At 39.8% G+C, this 16934-nt stretch overlaps 1 long non-coding RNA gene across 1 annotated transcript in view; it reads left to right on the top strand.

Annotated features, from left to right (window-relative positions):
* Positions 1 to 16934, top strand: part of LOC148149802 (uncharacterized) — a 57672-nt gene that overhangs the window by 25345 nt on the left and 15393 nt on the right. Inside the window, exon 2 of the long non-coding RNA XR_015757364.1 lies at positions 7942 to 8035. This is a non-coding gene — a long non-coding RNA (uncharacterized LOC148149802). The remainder of the gene's footprint in view (positions 1 to 7941; positions 8036 to 16934) is intronic.

The raw sequence follows: 16934 nt of genomic DNA, 5'->3' as shown, positions 1-16934 counted from the left end.
CACCCTCTGAACCCTTTCAATTTTCACAACATCTTTCTGTTAGGAAGGAGCATCAAGAGATTGCGCAGAAAAACAAGGTTGAAGAAGATTCATGATGATCTCATTAGACAGAGGGATGGGCTTGAAGGGCTGATTGACCTATTCCTGCTCTTTTTTCCTTGTTTTCCAAATGCGTGGAAAGTTGCCTCTTAGGTCCCTTTTATATCTTTCCCCTCTCACCCTAAACCTATGCCCTCTAGTTCTGGACTTCCTGATGCCAGGGAAAGACTTTGCCTATTTACCCTATCCATGCCCCTCATAATTTTGTAAACCTCTATGAGGTCACCCCTCAGCCTCCAATGCTCCAGGGAAAACAGCCCCAGCCTGTTCAGCCTCTCCCTATAGCCCAAATCCTCCAACCCTGGCAACATCCTTGTAAATCTTTTCTGAACCCTTTCAATTTTCACAACATCTTTCTGTTAGGAAGGAGCATCAAGAGATTGCGCAGAAAAACAAGGTTGAAGAAGATTCATGATGATCTCATTAGACAGAGGGATGGGCTTGAAGGGCTGATTGACCTATTCCTGCTCTTTTTTCCTTGTTTTCCAAATGCGTTTATTTATCTTCATCACTTAAATTAAAGTACTACTTTTGCATTAATAGACATGCTGCTAACAGAGAGTTTTCCAGCAATTTTTGTGGATAAAGTGGAGAATTCCTGCCTTCTGTTGGTAAACTGGAGGATTTCCACCTTTATCACAGCTTCTCAACATGAATCCCACTATTTGTAGTCCAAATAAATTATTCCAGTTTAGCTGAACAGCGTTACTGAATGAATCCCATTGCTTGCAGCTTTAATAATGATGCTCACTTTAATCACAGGTTTTTCTGACTGAGTCCTGCTGTGTACAACTTTATTCATAATGTCCACCTCTTTCATTGGTTTTTCTGAAGGCTTTCTGCTGTCTGAGACTTGAATAAATGCTCCCTTCCTTCATCACAATTTTAATAATGGGTCTCCTTTCTTTTTCTTTTGTTATTATTCATTCATAGACTGTGAGCATCTCTGGCTAGGTCAGCATTATCATCCATCATTAGCTGTCCTTGAGAAAGTGCTGGTGAGCTACCTTCCTGAACTGCTGCAGCCCATTTATAGTAGGTAGAACCACATGCTGTGAAGGAGGGAATTCTAGTGTTTTGACTCAATGACACTGAAGAAACAGCAATATATTTCCAAGTCAGGGTGGGAAGTGGCTTGAAGAGTAAATTGCACGTGATGGTGGTCCCATGTATGTTCTGCCCCTGTCCTTCTAGGTTGAAGTGGTCATGAGTTTGGAAGGTGCTGTCAAAGCATCTTTGGCAAATTTCTACAGTGCACCTTATAGATGATACACACTGCTGTGACTGAGAATCACTGGTGGAGGAAGTGGATATTTGTGGATGTGGTGCTGATCAAACAGATTGCTTTGTCTTGGATGGTGTCAGGCTTCCTGAGTATTGTTGGAGCTGCACTCACCCAGGCAAGTGGGGAGTGTTCCAACACACTCTTGACTTGTACCTTATAGATGGTGGACAGATTTTGGGAGTCAGGAGATGAGTTTATCTCTGCAGAATTATTAGACTTTAATCTGTTTTTGGAGCCACTTCTTTATATAGAAGCTAGGATCAAGAATAGGCCATTCAGACCTTTCAGCCTGCTTCACCATTCACTGTGATCATGACTAACCATCCAACTTCATAGCTGTGGTTCTGTTCGCCGAGCTGGAAGTTTTTGTTGCAAACGTTTCGTCCCCTGTCTAGGTGACATCCTCAGTGCTTGGGAGCCTCCTGTGAAGCGCTTCTGTGGTGTTTTCTCCGGCATTTATAGTGGCCTGTCCCTGCCGCTTCCAGTTGTCAGTTTCAGCTGTCTGCTGTAGTGGCTGGTATATTAGGTCCAGGTCGACCTTTTTTGGATGGTCTTGGTTGAACATCTTAATGAATGAGGATTGATAGGAAACAGAAACTTTCATCAAACATTCATACAATGTTACAGTGAACCAAGTCCTCATTTCACATCTGAGATCACATATCATCTCATCTCAAAAAGTGGTTAAAAAACAAAGGAGTTAACGTTAAAAGGTTGCCTTGTTACATCCACAGAAACTAATTGTAATTTTGATAAATTGAGTGAGTGGGCAAATAGAATAGAATCCATGCAGTGTGGAAACAGGCCATTTAGCCCACCAAGCCCACCAAGTCCACACTGACCCTGTGAAGTGCATCCCATCCAGACCCACAAAAGTCCTGCATTCCCCATAGTTAACCCACCTAGCCTGCACTCTCTAAACAATTTAACATAGCCAATCCACCCAATCTGCACATCTTTGAACTGGGGGAGGAAACCCATACAGACACAGGGAGAAAGTGCAAACTCCACACAGACAGTCACCCAAGAGTGAAATTGAACCCAAGTCCTTAGTGCTGTGAGATAACAGGGCTAACCACTGAGCCACTGTGCTGCCACATGTGTGGCAATTGAAATATAATATGGATAAATGTGAGTTATCCACTTTAATGTGAGGTTATCCACTTTAGTAGGAAAAACTGGAAGGCAGATTATTATTTAAATGGTGATTGATTGGGAAAGAGGGAAGACCAACAACAGCCGGATGTCCTTGTACCAAAGTTGCTGAAAGTAAGGATGCAGGTGCAGCAGACAGCAAGAAAGGTAAACATTATTTTTGTCTATATAGCAAGAGGATTTGAGCAGGGATGTCTTGCAGCAATTGTACAGGACCTTGGTGAGATTACGCCTGGCGTATTGAGCACATTTGTGGTCTCCTTATTTTACCAGACTGATCCCTACATCAATACAACTGATGTATGAAGATAGACTGGATCAGTTAAGACTATATTCACTGGAATTTAGAAGAATGAAGGTGAGTCTCATAGAAACCTATAAAATTCTAACAGGACTAGATAGGATAAATGCAGGAAGGATGTTCCCAATGACTGAGGAATTCTGAATCAGGCATGAGAGTCTAAAAATAGGGAGTGGGCTATTTAGGACAATGATGAGGAAAAACTTCTTCTCCCAAAGAGTGGTGGAATTCTCTGCTGCAGAAAGCAGTTGAAGCCAAAACATTGCATGTTCTCAAGAAGATAGATTCTTTGGGCTGAAGGGGTCAAAGTGTATGGAGAGAAAATGGGAACAAGGTACTGAGTTAGACGATCAGCTATGATCAGACTGATCCAATCTAAAGCTGTGAAACTAAATGAAGAAGGCACAAACTTTATGAGACCAGAGGCACTTTGGATTTTAACTGATTTTATTGATTTGCTTTCTGATTATATATAAATATTTAAAATGAAACACTTTTATTTAAAATTAATAGACGACAAACTAAGGCCAATGAATGTCCTCTAACATCTTGCCACTGTACTGTTGTATCTTTGGTAGAAGTTTTCAGTGATATTTGAATCCTCAACAGACTAACTAAACCATCATTTTCCTAAACAGAGGTTTAGGAGCCTTTCTTCAACATTAATTTTTCTGTGCAATGCAATTCTGAAAACCTTGCAACTAACCACCTCATTGCTCTTTTCTGGAGCTTCTGACTCATTTCAGTTCATCCTATTACTTTGCTTGTTCATTTGCTATTTCTTTCCAATCCCCAATTCAACCTGCAAAGTTTTCTATCTCCAATTTAATACAAATATGGAAGGTGGAGGTCAAAGGGATGGTGACCAGGTTATAATAAAAATCAAAAACAACAGCTTCAATCATCCCAATATTTAGCTGGAGTAAATTTCTGTTCATCTACCAGAGGTCTGACAAGCAGTCTGACAATCTTGTGACAATGGCGAGGTGGAACTAACTATTGAGCATACATATGCAATCTGGCTTTTTTTCAAATGATATTGCCAGACGGTAGCAAGTGGGTAAGAAATGGGAGAAAGCCAAATACATTGCCAGAAGGCTCATATGAGCTGCATTACAAATTAGATTGGACTTGACTGATCCCTTACGAGTTATGCTGAAATTAAATATACATTTCTTAATTCATCTCGTTTTAATAAGGCAGACAAATCAAGAACTCTTAGTGATGCATGTGACATGGAATGTGTGCTGAGTTTAGGATACTCCAACAAACATTTCAAATGTTTCTGCAAAAGTGGAGGTTATTTCTGTCACTGAACCAAACAGTCTGTAAAAAGAGTTACAACATGGATCTTGGGCATGATTTTCTGATAAATCTTCTAAACGTGGTGGTGAGCATGTTGGGTGGTGACAAACGCTCTACCTCATTGCCCCGAGATTAGGCAAACAGAGACCCCACATCCCTTCAAGTGGCAAGCAAGTCACCACAGTTTCCTTGTCAGACAGCTTACCACCATTCTCATCCACCAGGGAGATAAGTAGTGAGTTGATATTTTTAAGTGGCCATGAATTGACCACTTGAGCCTTCTGGCTGGTGAGTTGAGAAATCTCCAAAGGGACTGGTTGACTCAACACTCAGTTATAAGAATAACGAGAAAGGTATGATTTTCTCTCCAGGGCCAACTTGTGCCTTTACTTTACCTCTCACCAACACTCTTTCCATCCCTAAGAGTGAAAAATCATGCAATAATTACAACTGTTATAGCTTCCAATTATGCAATGATAAATTGCAAATGGACACCATAAGGTATCTTTAAGGCAATATTTTCTCTTTCTTGGTTCATTGCCTAATCACAGTTCAAACTGCCAAAAAATTGATGAAATAAAAATGTCTTTTTCCTACTCTAACCCTAGTTGAATGGCATCAAAGTCTGATTAAGAAGTTCTGGGCTATTCTGAAATTCTCTTTGCCTTTATTATTTTTATGTTATTGACAAGGAAAAATTTATGTTACTGATGAAAAAACAGTCCACATCCTCAAATGATTGCTGTGTTAAGATAATTTGATATGCAATTAAGGCAGTACTGCACTGTACCTAAATTAAACCTTAGAGGAGTACAGCCTAGTGTACCAGGACGGTTGATCAGTCATTATTTACTGTCAACATGGAGTTCAGGTTGTAAATGAGGCTACTATGTCACATTGTGTTGTTTCATTTAGTTCAAATGAGCCCATTTTCAAGCACTTAAGAGGCTTCTCAAATTATTGCATCTTTAAATAATCATTTAGCATAGGTAGATAAATAATTATAAAGTATTTGCCTAATTCTCAAAACTGGTCTTCATGTTCTGGAAGCAAATCAAGGAACATAACTTTTGAAAAACTGAAAGGAGCTCAGAGGGGCTAACATATCACAGCAGGTTAAAGAGAAAGGTTACATTCTTTACAGAAATATGACAACTTCATCAAGCCTTCTGGCATTCATTCTGTCAGAAAAGAGCAAGAACATTCAACGAAACAGAGGAAGCAAGTCAAATGGCTTTTAAAATAATTTGGTTCTTGTGTACACTTATTGCTTCAAACCCTTGTCCAAAAGCCAGTGGGAGTGTCATCCTGTACACCTGAAGAATGGGAAAATACGGATAATGCCAATGAGGGGAAAATCCAAAAGATAGTTGAAACTGCAAACCCTTCTATTCCTCAGATCTTCAATGTTTTATTTATCTGATTATCTGTTGTCATGAAGGGCTTTGACTGTCTGATGTCCTGGCTGCTATGGTAGACAGACTGTCAGGCTGGGATTTCCTGGGAGGTTCATCATTATACAACAATTATTTTCATCTTTCTGCCTCCTGGCAGATTAAAAAAGGAGATCATCCATGAGTGGCCTCATCTGTGAATGTTGTCAGTTATTAATTACTGAATCATTTAACATCCTATTTAAAATCACCTTGTGACATTGATGCATCACTCGTAGCCAAAACAGTGAGAACAGTGAACAGTTAAAAGGAACAGTGACGTTATAATGACCATTTGTGCAATTTCTAGTGATAAGAGTCCAGATGTGGCCTTTCAGATGGGCTGGGGGATAAATGCACCACCCATTGTGGCTCTGGAGTTCATAGAGCAAAAAGGCTCCTGTTTCTACTCTAGTATTGGTAGAATGCAGGTGTGGCAGGCATTTGTTGGAAATATAAGTGAAAATAGCAAAAAGAAAAGTGAAAATAAAATGCTGCTTATTCACTTAAACAGCCTTCAGTTTGAATAATGGTGTGGAAACGAAATCATTATTGCTGCTATCTTACAGAGCATATGTGCCTTCCACCACTTACATTTAAAATAAATTAATATCCTATCCCAGTATTTCAATTAACTTCTTATTTGTTTAGCTTGCTGTCAAATGGCTAATTAATGTTTCAAGAGCCAACTTTCTGTCGCCTTGCACCAAAATAAAGCAGATGCCTAACTATTTCACGTCAAAGCATTGGTTGCGGAGGGACCTACTTGGATCCATACCCATCTTTCAAGTGTACTGTGTTTCTTGCGAAGAATTCAAATCAACATTTTTCCACTCTGTCATGTTCCCAGATGGTTTAAATTGGTCAGGTTAAAAGACAAACTAAGATTAACTATACCACCAGAACAAATGCCTATTTTATATTTCTACATTTTGAGGCCTGGATTTGAACTCAATCTTCAAAGACAAATATTAAACCACTAGACACTGCCATTGCATTGTGTAGATTGAGGTTTCTCATCTGTTTAAACATAAATCACATTCACAGATGAAACCAATTCTCTGAAACTTCAAGTGGCATTTCTGCACCCAATCACTAAATGTGAAGAGGTTAGCATTTCTGATTTTATTTAAAGCCTGCTAAGGCTCAAGATTAAATTCCTTCTGCTTTTCACTTTGCTATTTTTTTAAATGCTGGGAAAATTTTAATCACACATGCACAGCCTTGGGACGTCTACAAGGAAGGCCCTAATAGCTTTCTCCCCCATTTAACAAAACCTTACTTTGCTGCTTTCTTTTTTTGATGGTTTTCTCTCTGTAAACATTTAGCAGGGAATATATAAAAACTTACATTTCTATAGCACCTATCACTACCTCAAGTTGTACCAAAACATTTCATAATCAATTGAAGTACCTTTGAAGTGTATTCACTGTTGTAATATAGGGATCAAAGCAGACCATCTGTGCACAGCAAGTTCTCACATGAGATTAAAACAACTAGCCTGTGCAATTTCAGTTTATCCCTTCTCACTGATGACATGGTGCTCTAATAATGTAACAATATTAAAATGTTATCAATATTTCTCATATTGAGCTGGTGGAGAATTTTTCGATTGTATTATAATATTACAGGATCAGGCTAAAATGTAATGTTTTGAAAAAGAGAGAGCAAATAATCAGGCAATTATATAGAGTCTCTTAGGGAATCTTAAGCGATGATTGCCAATGAAGTAATTTGCTGACGTGTAGTAATGTGATGTAGTAATGTCATAAAGGTCACCTGACACTTTCTCTTTCTGTCATACACCAATTTGCCCTTCAAACAATATCACTAGAACAAGGCCTCAGTTTAACATTTCATCTGTTAGTTGAAAGAGCACTATGTTGCATAGTGCAGAAACAAGGTCAGATTTTGAGGTGTATCAGATGCTCTTTATAAATTCTAAAGCCATCTCATGTACTATTAAGCACATTGATATTTACACATACCTTTTGCACCAAAAGATGGGGAGGAGCTAATGTACAAATAAGATAAGTACCACGTGTTATCACATTCACTTTACACATGAAAGGACTGTGGTTCGAAACCATGTAGAAACATCAGGGCCTTCTTGTGTTGCAGTGGTGATGTCCCTACCCCTGCATTAGAAGTCTGGGTTCAAGTCCCACCTACTCTAGAGGTGTGTCATTATATTTCTAAGCAGGTTGATCAGAAAAATAGGTTAAATTTAAAAAAAAAGAGGATGCAGTACTTGGATGCGTAAGGTTGCTGTTTGTAAGGAGTTACAAGGTTTTCTGCAATGGATAATATATGCATTATGTGCAAGAATGGAATGAAAATGTATTCTTTCTCACATTGAACAGAACGTGTGGAAGTGACAGGCATCTCAGCCCAGCTGGGGCAGCCAGAGGAAGCTTTTGTTATAATATATTCTTTCATGGGATGTGGGCATCACTGGTAAGTACAGCATTTATGGTCCACCATAATTGCTCTTGAACTGAGTGTTTGCAAATCCATTTCAGCAAGTAGTTATTGCGATTCTGGAGTTACATCCAGGCCAGTCAAGAATGGCAGATTTGCTTTCCTAAAACATATAAGTGAACCATGTGGGTTTTTGAGACAATTGTTGATAGTTTTATGGTTACCATTATTGACACTAGCTTTCAACTACTGGCCTCTAGATTACTAGTCAAGCAACATTATCAGTATGCTAACACCTCCAAAGTGCATCACCTTGTCCAGGAAGGCCCGCTGCACACTGCTCTAACTCAAGCACGACAGACCAGTGGCTAGCCTACCTTCAGATCATAGACCCCAAAGGCCAGCAGCTCTGCTGAATGGCAGTGCCACAGGGGAGGTAGTGCTTTCTGCCAGTGCTCCCTAATCAGAGCAGAAGGGGAATGATGGCAAGGCCCCCACCCAGCACCTTCCACTTGATGAAATGCCCTCCTATGCTCTGCCAAACTCACTATAGGAAAAAGCACAAGAAGGAATTCCCTCCTTGACATTGGTATGGGTCAACTCAGGATGGAAATAAATGCTGGCCCATCTAGCAACATCCTGGAACCAGAAATGAATAAAACAATAGGCAGAATATTTTCTCAGGAATAGAAGGCACTACATGCATTCATGCAAAAGTTTATATAGGACAATAGTTTTATGAAGGTTTCATTGAAACAAAAACGCACAGAAGGTCAGTTGGTATCTATCCAGTGAAAACTAGGTCAGCATTTCGGACAGGTTTTTCTTTAGATTGGCAAACATTTCCAACGGAATTAGAAAAAGGAAATGGAAAACTCTAAACACTAGCATGCTTCATTAGATGTAAAGTCCAGCAGAATATCTTTAGAATTCTCAAGAACATCAGATAAATCAGCCTTGAAATTAGCCTTATTTCTACACACTCTATGAGGTGGAGTCAGAGTTGTCGGGTGAAGTGACTGACATCCACTGAAAACAAGAGCAAGAGACAGTCAGAAGACGTAAAATAAACAAACATTCCTAAAACTAGTTGAAAGACAGAGGCTTATCCAAGGGAATAGAAAAATTAAAAATAGTTGCAAAGTTTTTAAATGGTAAGTGTTAACAAGGCTTTGAACCTTGGATGGAGCAGAAAAGCCATCATAACTGATTGAACCCCACCTCCAATTATACATTCGATTAAGTTTGCCTCAGCTTTAAAACCATTGCAAGGGAAGTTTCATTTCTATCTAGTACCAATACCATTGTCGTTGTTGAAATGAAGCATTCTACTCGCAAGTCTGCCAGAAAATTCCAGTAGCACCCATCCAACAGAATCTCCATTTCAAAATGTTAACTGGATTCCTCTTATGGCAGACAATAACAGAACCACCCTTCATTTGTGAGCATTCTATGGGAAACATGGTTAATTTTGGTAAGTTTAGAAGTTATTACAAATAATATTCAAACCAGGGAGCTGTAAGGTAGCTAATAGAAAAATCAAGGGAGGAAGTTTAACTCTAATGGCATCATAATAAGTAATCAATTAAAGGAGCAGTGAAACTGGCAGCCTCCCTCAGCTAAATTATCATTCTTCATATTTGAGAGTTTTGTCTACAGGTGTCATAACAGTGTTTAGTGGCTGCCCGACTTCTTTATTCATCCTTTTTGCAAAACACCAAGCTCTCTAATTACCCACAATATATGATGTGCCTCAGTCATGAACCTCCCTCCTGCATCACCATACTTAAATACTTGTGGATCAAACAAGGGCCCACATCAATATTTTTGCCTAATGTATTATGCACAACAATATTTTATCATGTCACCATGACGATAGTGAACAATGGTAATAGGTCAGGTTGGTTTGTATTTTGCACACACTCAATGTTTAATGCTGAGGGAATAGCATTCTTCATGTTTTGATGTTACCTTGAAAAACTGAAACTCACTGCAGAGTATGTGACATAAGCAAATGACTTAAAGCTTCCCTGAAAGCAGAGCAAATTTATCCAGATGTTGCAGATTTGTCTCTGTTCTGAGTTGACTGATCTCAACGACGGCATCCTACTCTTTCAGCCTCCTCCCCAGTTTTATTAGTTCTGGCCATTCTATCTTTGAAATTCCATTAATTTGGGTCTTCTCTTGAGGATTGGTTCTGCAGTCTGGCAGTCCCATTGGGAAGAACCAAGCACAGGGAGTGCAACTCATGAAATCAGTGGAACACAGGTTGTGATTTTCCATCTATTAATTTTAATGAATGGAAAATCATAGCAGCTTGCTGTGATTTCTCAGCATATGTTCTCAAGACCTGGTTCCCAGCTGAACCACAACCTCAATGCTCTCATGTTTAACTGCCCTCACTTCTCAATACATATCTACCTTTATACCTGAATTTATTTTGCAACTATGGCTGTTCATGTTAATATGCGGTTTCCTCTTGAATAAATAAGTTTTGCAAAATTTGCTGATCATCTTACCCTAAAGTAAAAGATAGTGGGAAGAATTTTAAGCCTCATGCAGGTAATTCAGGGGCAAGTTGGGGGAATCAAAGTGGGTGGAGAGTCAATTGATTGAGCAGGAGGACACCGCCTTCCTGCCTCCCTCCCAATTAATCTCAAGTCAGAGTGTGAAGGACGAGCTACCTCCACAAACCAATTAAGGTCTGAAGAAGACATGAAAGGGTCTCATTCTGCCTCTATTTGTTTCCAAGCTATGTAGGAAGACTGCACAGCAGGCAGCCTACTAAGAGGACCATCGTTCACAGGTAATCGGAGCTCAAGAGGGGGAGCTGCCATTGGGAAAGGAAGGCCTGCTGAAAGAGAATCTCTGCACTAGCTTCAGACCCTACATGTCTTACCCACTGCAACCACCACCTATAAAGATGGAGGCAGTGAGGGAGTTGTCACGTGAGTGACTAATGATCTGGAGGGGGCCAACAAAGACTCTGGAGAGGTCAGAATATGAGACATTGAACAGTGCAGTCAGCAGTGGTGGCGAGGGCTCAGGAGAGATCCAACAAGAAGTGGTGAGCTGGAGGCGTGACAGCAAGAGAAAGTCAGGGGTAGCCATATGAGTGAATCCAGAACAATGGTGTCAGTGGTGGGAGAAATTTCACATGCACCAGCAGGTAGAATAGATACTGAAAAGGCATGTCCAACAAACACAGTGAGTCTGCATTAATGGTGATGTGGAAGTGCTGGTGTTGGACTGGGGTGGGTAAAGTCAGAAGTCACACAACACCAGGTTACAATCCAAACAGTTTATTTGAAATCACAAGCTTTCAGAGCACTGCCCCTTCATCAGGTGAAATGACCTGACGATTCACCTGTTGAAGGAGCAGTGCTCCGAAAGCTTATGATTTCAAATTAACCTGTTGGACTATAACCTGATATTATGTGACTTCTGACTTTGCTTTAATGATGATCATTGAGGGATAAATATTGGCCCCATCACCAAGGATAACCATGCTGCTTCTCTTCAAAATGAAGTTTTAGTATCTTTTCTGGCTACCTGAGAGAGAAGACAGGGCCTCAGTTTAATATAGAACTGCCTCACTGCCATATCATCCTAGATCTTTGCTTTAGGAGTAATCATTTGAACCCACACCCTCTAACTAAGACGCAAGAGTTACCCAGAGACCCCCAGGAGATGTTATACTCCATACCTAAGGAAGGATATCATTGCCTGCAACAATGCACAAAAGATTAGCTGGACTAATTCCTGGGATGACCATAAGAAATAGGAAGGAGAATAAGTCATTTGGCCCCTTGAGCCTGCTCCGCCATTCAATAGAATCATGGTTGATCTGACATGACATTCTACATGTCCATTTCCTGTCCTTTCCCATAACCTTTGATTCTCCACTGATCAGGAATCTACCTATCTCAGTCTTAAATATGCACAAGGACTCTGCCACCGCCCCCCTTCCCCCAGCTCTCTGAGGCAAGGAATTCCAAAGAGTCACAACCTCCTGACAGTAGAAAGTTCTCCTCATCTCAGTATGAAATTGGCATTCTGAGACTATGCCCTCTGATCCTGCACTCTCCATGAGGAGAAACATCCTTTCAGCATTTACCCTATCAAACCCCTTGAGAATCCTATATATTTCAATGAGATCACCTCTCATTCTTCTCAACTCCTAACTGTTTAATCTTTGCTGCTAAGGGAATCCCTCTAGACCAAGAACCATTCTAGTGAAACTTATTTATACTGCTTCCAATGAAACAATATTTTTCCTGAATTGAGGAGACCAAAACTGCTCTCAGATGTGGTCTCATCAGTACTTGCAGTACTGATCCCTTGAAATAAGGGCCAACATTCCATTAGTCTTCCTGATTACCTGCTACATCTGTGTGCTAGCATTTTGTCCCTACCAAGTCCCTTTGTGTTGCAGCTTTCTGCATCTTTTCTCCATTTAAATAATACACTCTTTTTTGTTCTCTATTCCAAAATGAACAACATCACGTTTTCCCACTTTATGCTTCATTTGCCTATATTTTTCCCATTTACTTAACCTATCAATATTTCTGTAAACTGTTTGTATCCCCTTGTAACCTGAAGAAGAGCCTCTTATCCCAATTGCTGTCTCAATGGCCATTAGTTAATTCTCTGTTCATGCCAACATTCTACCTTAATACTATATGCTCTTCTTACTTAACCTTTTGTGAGATATCTTGTGTTGAATGCCTTCTGCAAGTCCAAATACAACACATCTACCAGTTCTCCTTTATCCCCTTTCATTGAAACTTCCTAAAAAATCTCAAATAAATTAGTCAGACATGATTTCCTTTCATGAAGCTATGCTGACTCTGCTTGATTGGATTATGATTTTCCAAATATGCTGCTGTTACACCCTCAATAATTGATTCCAATGTTTTTTCAACAAAAATGTTAGGCTAATTGGTCTACAGTTACCCACTTTTTCTCTCTTCCATTGGCAGTTTTCCAAACATCTGCTTTTAGCCCCATTAGTTTAAAGACTGTCCTACAAGGTGACATTGAGTTCACTTGGCCTAAATTCGACAGAGTTAAAAATATTCTCATTGAAGCATATAAAATGTTTAAGGGGCTTGATGAAGGTAATACCAGCATGATGTTTTCCCTGCTGGGATTCTTGAACCAGGGGTCACAGTCTCAGAATAAGATGTTAGATATTTAGATCAGAGGGAGATTTGTCAAAGCATTATAAATGTTTGGAATTCTCTACACCAAAGAGTTGCTCAGTATATTCAAGGCAGACATTGATAGATTTTTGTATACTAAACACATCCATAATGGGACGATATCATGGTATGGTACAGTTCAAATGGATAATCAGCCATGACTTTATTCAACTGCAGAGCAGACTCAAATGACTAAATAGCCTATTCCAAATTGTTTTAAAACTGGGATTCATGATCTCTCTTTGTACATTGAGACTATTATTTTCAAACTCCACTAGAATCATAGAATCGACACAGCATAGAAGCAGGCCATTCAACCCAATCAATCCATACTGACCCTCCAAGCAGTATCCCACCCAGACGCACTCCCCTACTCTATCCCTGTAACCCCGCATTTCCCATGGCTATCCCAAATAACCTGTACGATTACCGACATTATGGGCAATTTAGCATGGCCAATCCATCTAACCTGCACTATATGTTTTTAAACTTAACATTGAAATCGTTATAGTGTGAAAATATCAGCAAACTGTTTGCCCAATCAAGGAAACAAAGCCAATTATTATGTGCTCATGTAATTGAGAAACATATTTTTTTCACATCACTTTGGGCAGCACGTATCACCATTAATCAATTCAAGATCTGATATGCACAGCGAACTATAGACAGAAGCTTCCTCTGTTCTGCTCCAACAATATGACAAACTCTCATCACTGACACGAATCAGCTCCTTCACAACTGTGCCTTTTCCATTGTTCTCATAATTCACCCTTTCACTCTTGCTGCATACACTTATTGATTTTTTTAGATTAGATTACTTACAGTGTGGAAACAAGCCCTTCGGCCCAACAAGTCCACACCGACCCTCCGAAGAGCAATCCACCCTCACCCATTCCCCTACATTTACCCCTTCACCTAACACTACGGGCAATTTAGTATGGCCAATTCACCTAACCTGCACATTTTTGGACTGTGGGAGGAAACCGGAGCATCCGGAGGAAACCCACGCAGATACGGGGAGAGTGTATAAACTCCACACAGACAGTTGTCTGAGGTGGGAATTGAACTCAGGTCCCTGGCACTGTGAGGCAGCAGTGCTAATATCTTGTGATATTTTAGGGAATTCGAGGCCCACTGAAAGTGAAGATAGAATCTGTACAATTTTGTTTCACAGAAATCTCTTACAAGAAGAGAGGCAATTTATTTTAACCACTTGCCTGGTCATGTTATGATACATTTCTAGTACAAGTAAGAGTTGAAAATAGACCTTCTGTCCAAGAGATAGGGAAATGACCATTGCACTACAAGAGCCTTGCAAATTATTTTTATGTCATATGAGCTGGATTCAAGACAACATGAACAGTACTTTGGCAAAATGTAGGTTAATTAAGAACAACCAGCAAGGATTTATTAAAGGCATATCTATTTTAACTAACTTGCTTGAATTTTTGATAAGGTAGGGACAGGATTGATGAGGTTAATTTTGTTGATATGGTGCGCATGGCCTTCCAAAAAACAACTGATAAAGTGCCACAGTTAGAGCTCATGGCATAAAAGGCACAATAATAACATATGTATGACGTTGGTTAAGTGTCAGAGAGAACCATTTCCTTTTGAATTGTAAGTCAGGTTATGATTAAGTTTCTCAGGGACCCTTGCACTTTGGTAGAAATTAGTGCCTTAGGCCTTTGTGTACAGGAATCAATTTCAAACTTTGTGAGTAATATGAAACTTGGAAAAATTATGAATTTTTTTAGGATAATGTTACATCTGAAAAGGTCAAACAGGTTACTGGAATGGACAGACAAAGAGCAGATGAAATCTAAGGCAGAGAAGTGTGAGGGATTCACCTTCGTAGGAAGAATATGGAGTCAAGGTGATGTCATGCCTCTCACAGACATGTCATATTCTGAACTTTCAGTCAATACTTGAATAATAATTGAACATAAAACCAGTTATTAAGGTGGCAGCTACAAATTATGTGATATTTTCCAGAACCAAATCTTCAAAAAATACCAATTAAATATAGATATGGGTGAAGTGATTTTACAACCATCTGTGCAATACGCAAATATCATTGTTTAAAGATTGGACAACTCAAAAAACTGAAGTTGCACATCTCAATGTTTCATATTAGGCAAAGGGGAAAATCAAAATTCAAGGATTGGGAAATCGAGGGCAAAAAACTCACTTCATGACTCCTCAAAGTCTGAGCACAATCTACAGGACACAAGTCAGGACTGTGATGGAATATTCCTCACCTGCCTGGATGAGTGCAGCTCCAACAATACTCAAGGAGCACAACACAATTCAGGACAAAGCAGCCAATGATTGGTAGCTGATCTAACACCTTCAACATTCACTCCTTCCACCACAAGATGTACTGCATCAATTCAAAAGCCTCCTCAAACACCACCTTCCAACTGACAAGATCTACCCCCTGGAAGAATAGATACAGGCAACACCATTACCTGCTATTTCCTGTCAAATTTGCACACCTTTTTTTGACTTGAAATGATATCACCACTCCTTTGCCGTCATTGGGTCAAAATGCTGGAAGACCCTCCTAACAGGGTGAGAGTGTGCCTATACCACATGGACTGCATCGGCTCAAGAAAGCAGCTCACTACTACCTTCTCAAGGGCAACTCTGAATGGGTAATAAATACTGACCCAATCTGTGGTATCCACATTCCATGAGTACATTTTTAAAAACAGCCCATTATATCATAATGGCCTTCCCCATTCAAGATAGGCTGGGTAGATCACAGAAGTGTTAACCCAGTGATCACATGATCAAATGTGTTTTAAAGATAGCACTCTTAATACCCAAGGATCAAACAGACATTTCGAAACTACCAGTATCAGCCAATCTGAGAATAGACTTCAACATATCTATAAACCAGCAAGCAGTCAAAGTACTTAGCTAGTTCCAGTTTTAATATTCACCTGAAAATCAACTTCCTTGATATCTGATGGCATAAACTGCACAACCTGCTGTGAACCCTTCACTTTATAAGAACTTTACTTCAACTTTAAAGCATCACACCCATGCAAGAAACCACAGACTATCACCTGGGAGACTGGAGATCATAAATCAGAGACAGAAAATCAGAGACCTGTGTGTAACCTGTAAATATTTTCAGGAAGGAAATGAAGGCGATAGAGCTGTGCCAAAACAAATCCTGAGAATACTTCCAAGGTTGAGTCATCTCAGTTGTGCCGAGAGATTGGAGATGCTGGGACTTTTCTACAAGAAGAGAAAGTTGAAAGGAGGTTTGACAGATGCATTCAAAATGAGGAAGGACAAAGTAGTCAGGGAAAAATTGCTCTCCCGATTGAGGATTGAGAATAAAAGGGCACAGATGTAAAGTAATTGGTAAAAAGAATCAATGACAACCTGGAAAAACTTATCTTATGTCATTAAAAATCACACAACACCAGGTTATAATCCAACAGGTTTATTTGGATGTACAAGCTTTCAGAGTGCTGCTCCTTCGTCAGGTATCTAGTGAGGGAGGCTCACAGAACACAGAGTTCACAGCAAAAGATCAAAGTGTCACACAATGATGTGATGCATTGAACCAACCTAGATTGCTGTCAAGTCCCCAATCACCCAGAATGGGCTGCAGGTTTTGACGCACCAACATGCAAATCCCAGAACCTCCCTCAAGCCACACTCCCGTGACAACCAAGGTTCTAAAAAATTGGTGACATTACATTTCCTTCCAC

This window comes from Chiloscyllium plagiosum, unplaced genomic scaffold, assembly GCF_037043375.1.
Source record: "Chiloscyllium plagiosum isolate Xiang-an unplaced genomic scaffold, Cpla_swu_hap1 HiC_scaffold_6, whole genome shotgun sequence".
NCBI classification, from domain to species: domain Eukaryota; kingdom Metazoa; phylum Chordata; class Chondrichthyes; order Orectolobiformes; family Hemiscylliidae; genus Chiloscyllium; species Chiloscyllium plagiosum.
The sequence above is the reverse complement of the archived record's forward strand: the minus strand, read 5'-3'. Positions and strand labels throughout refer to the sequence as shown.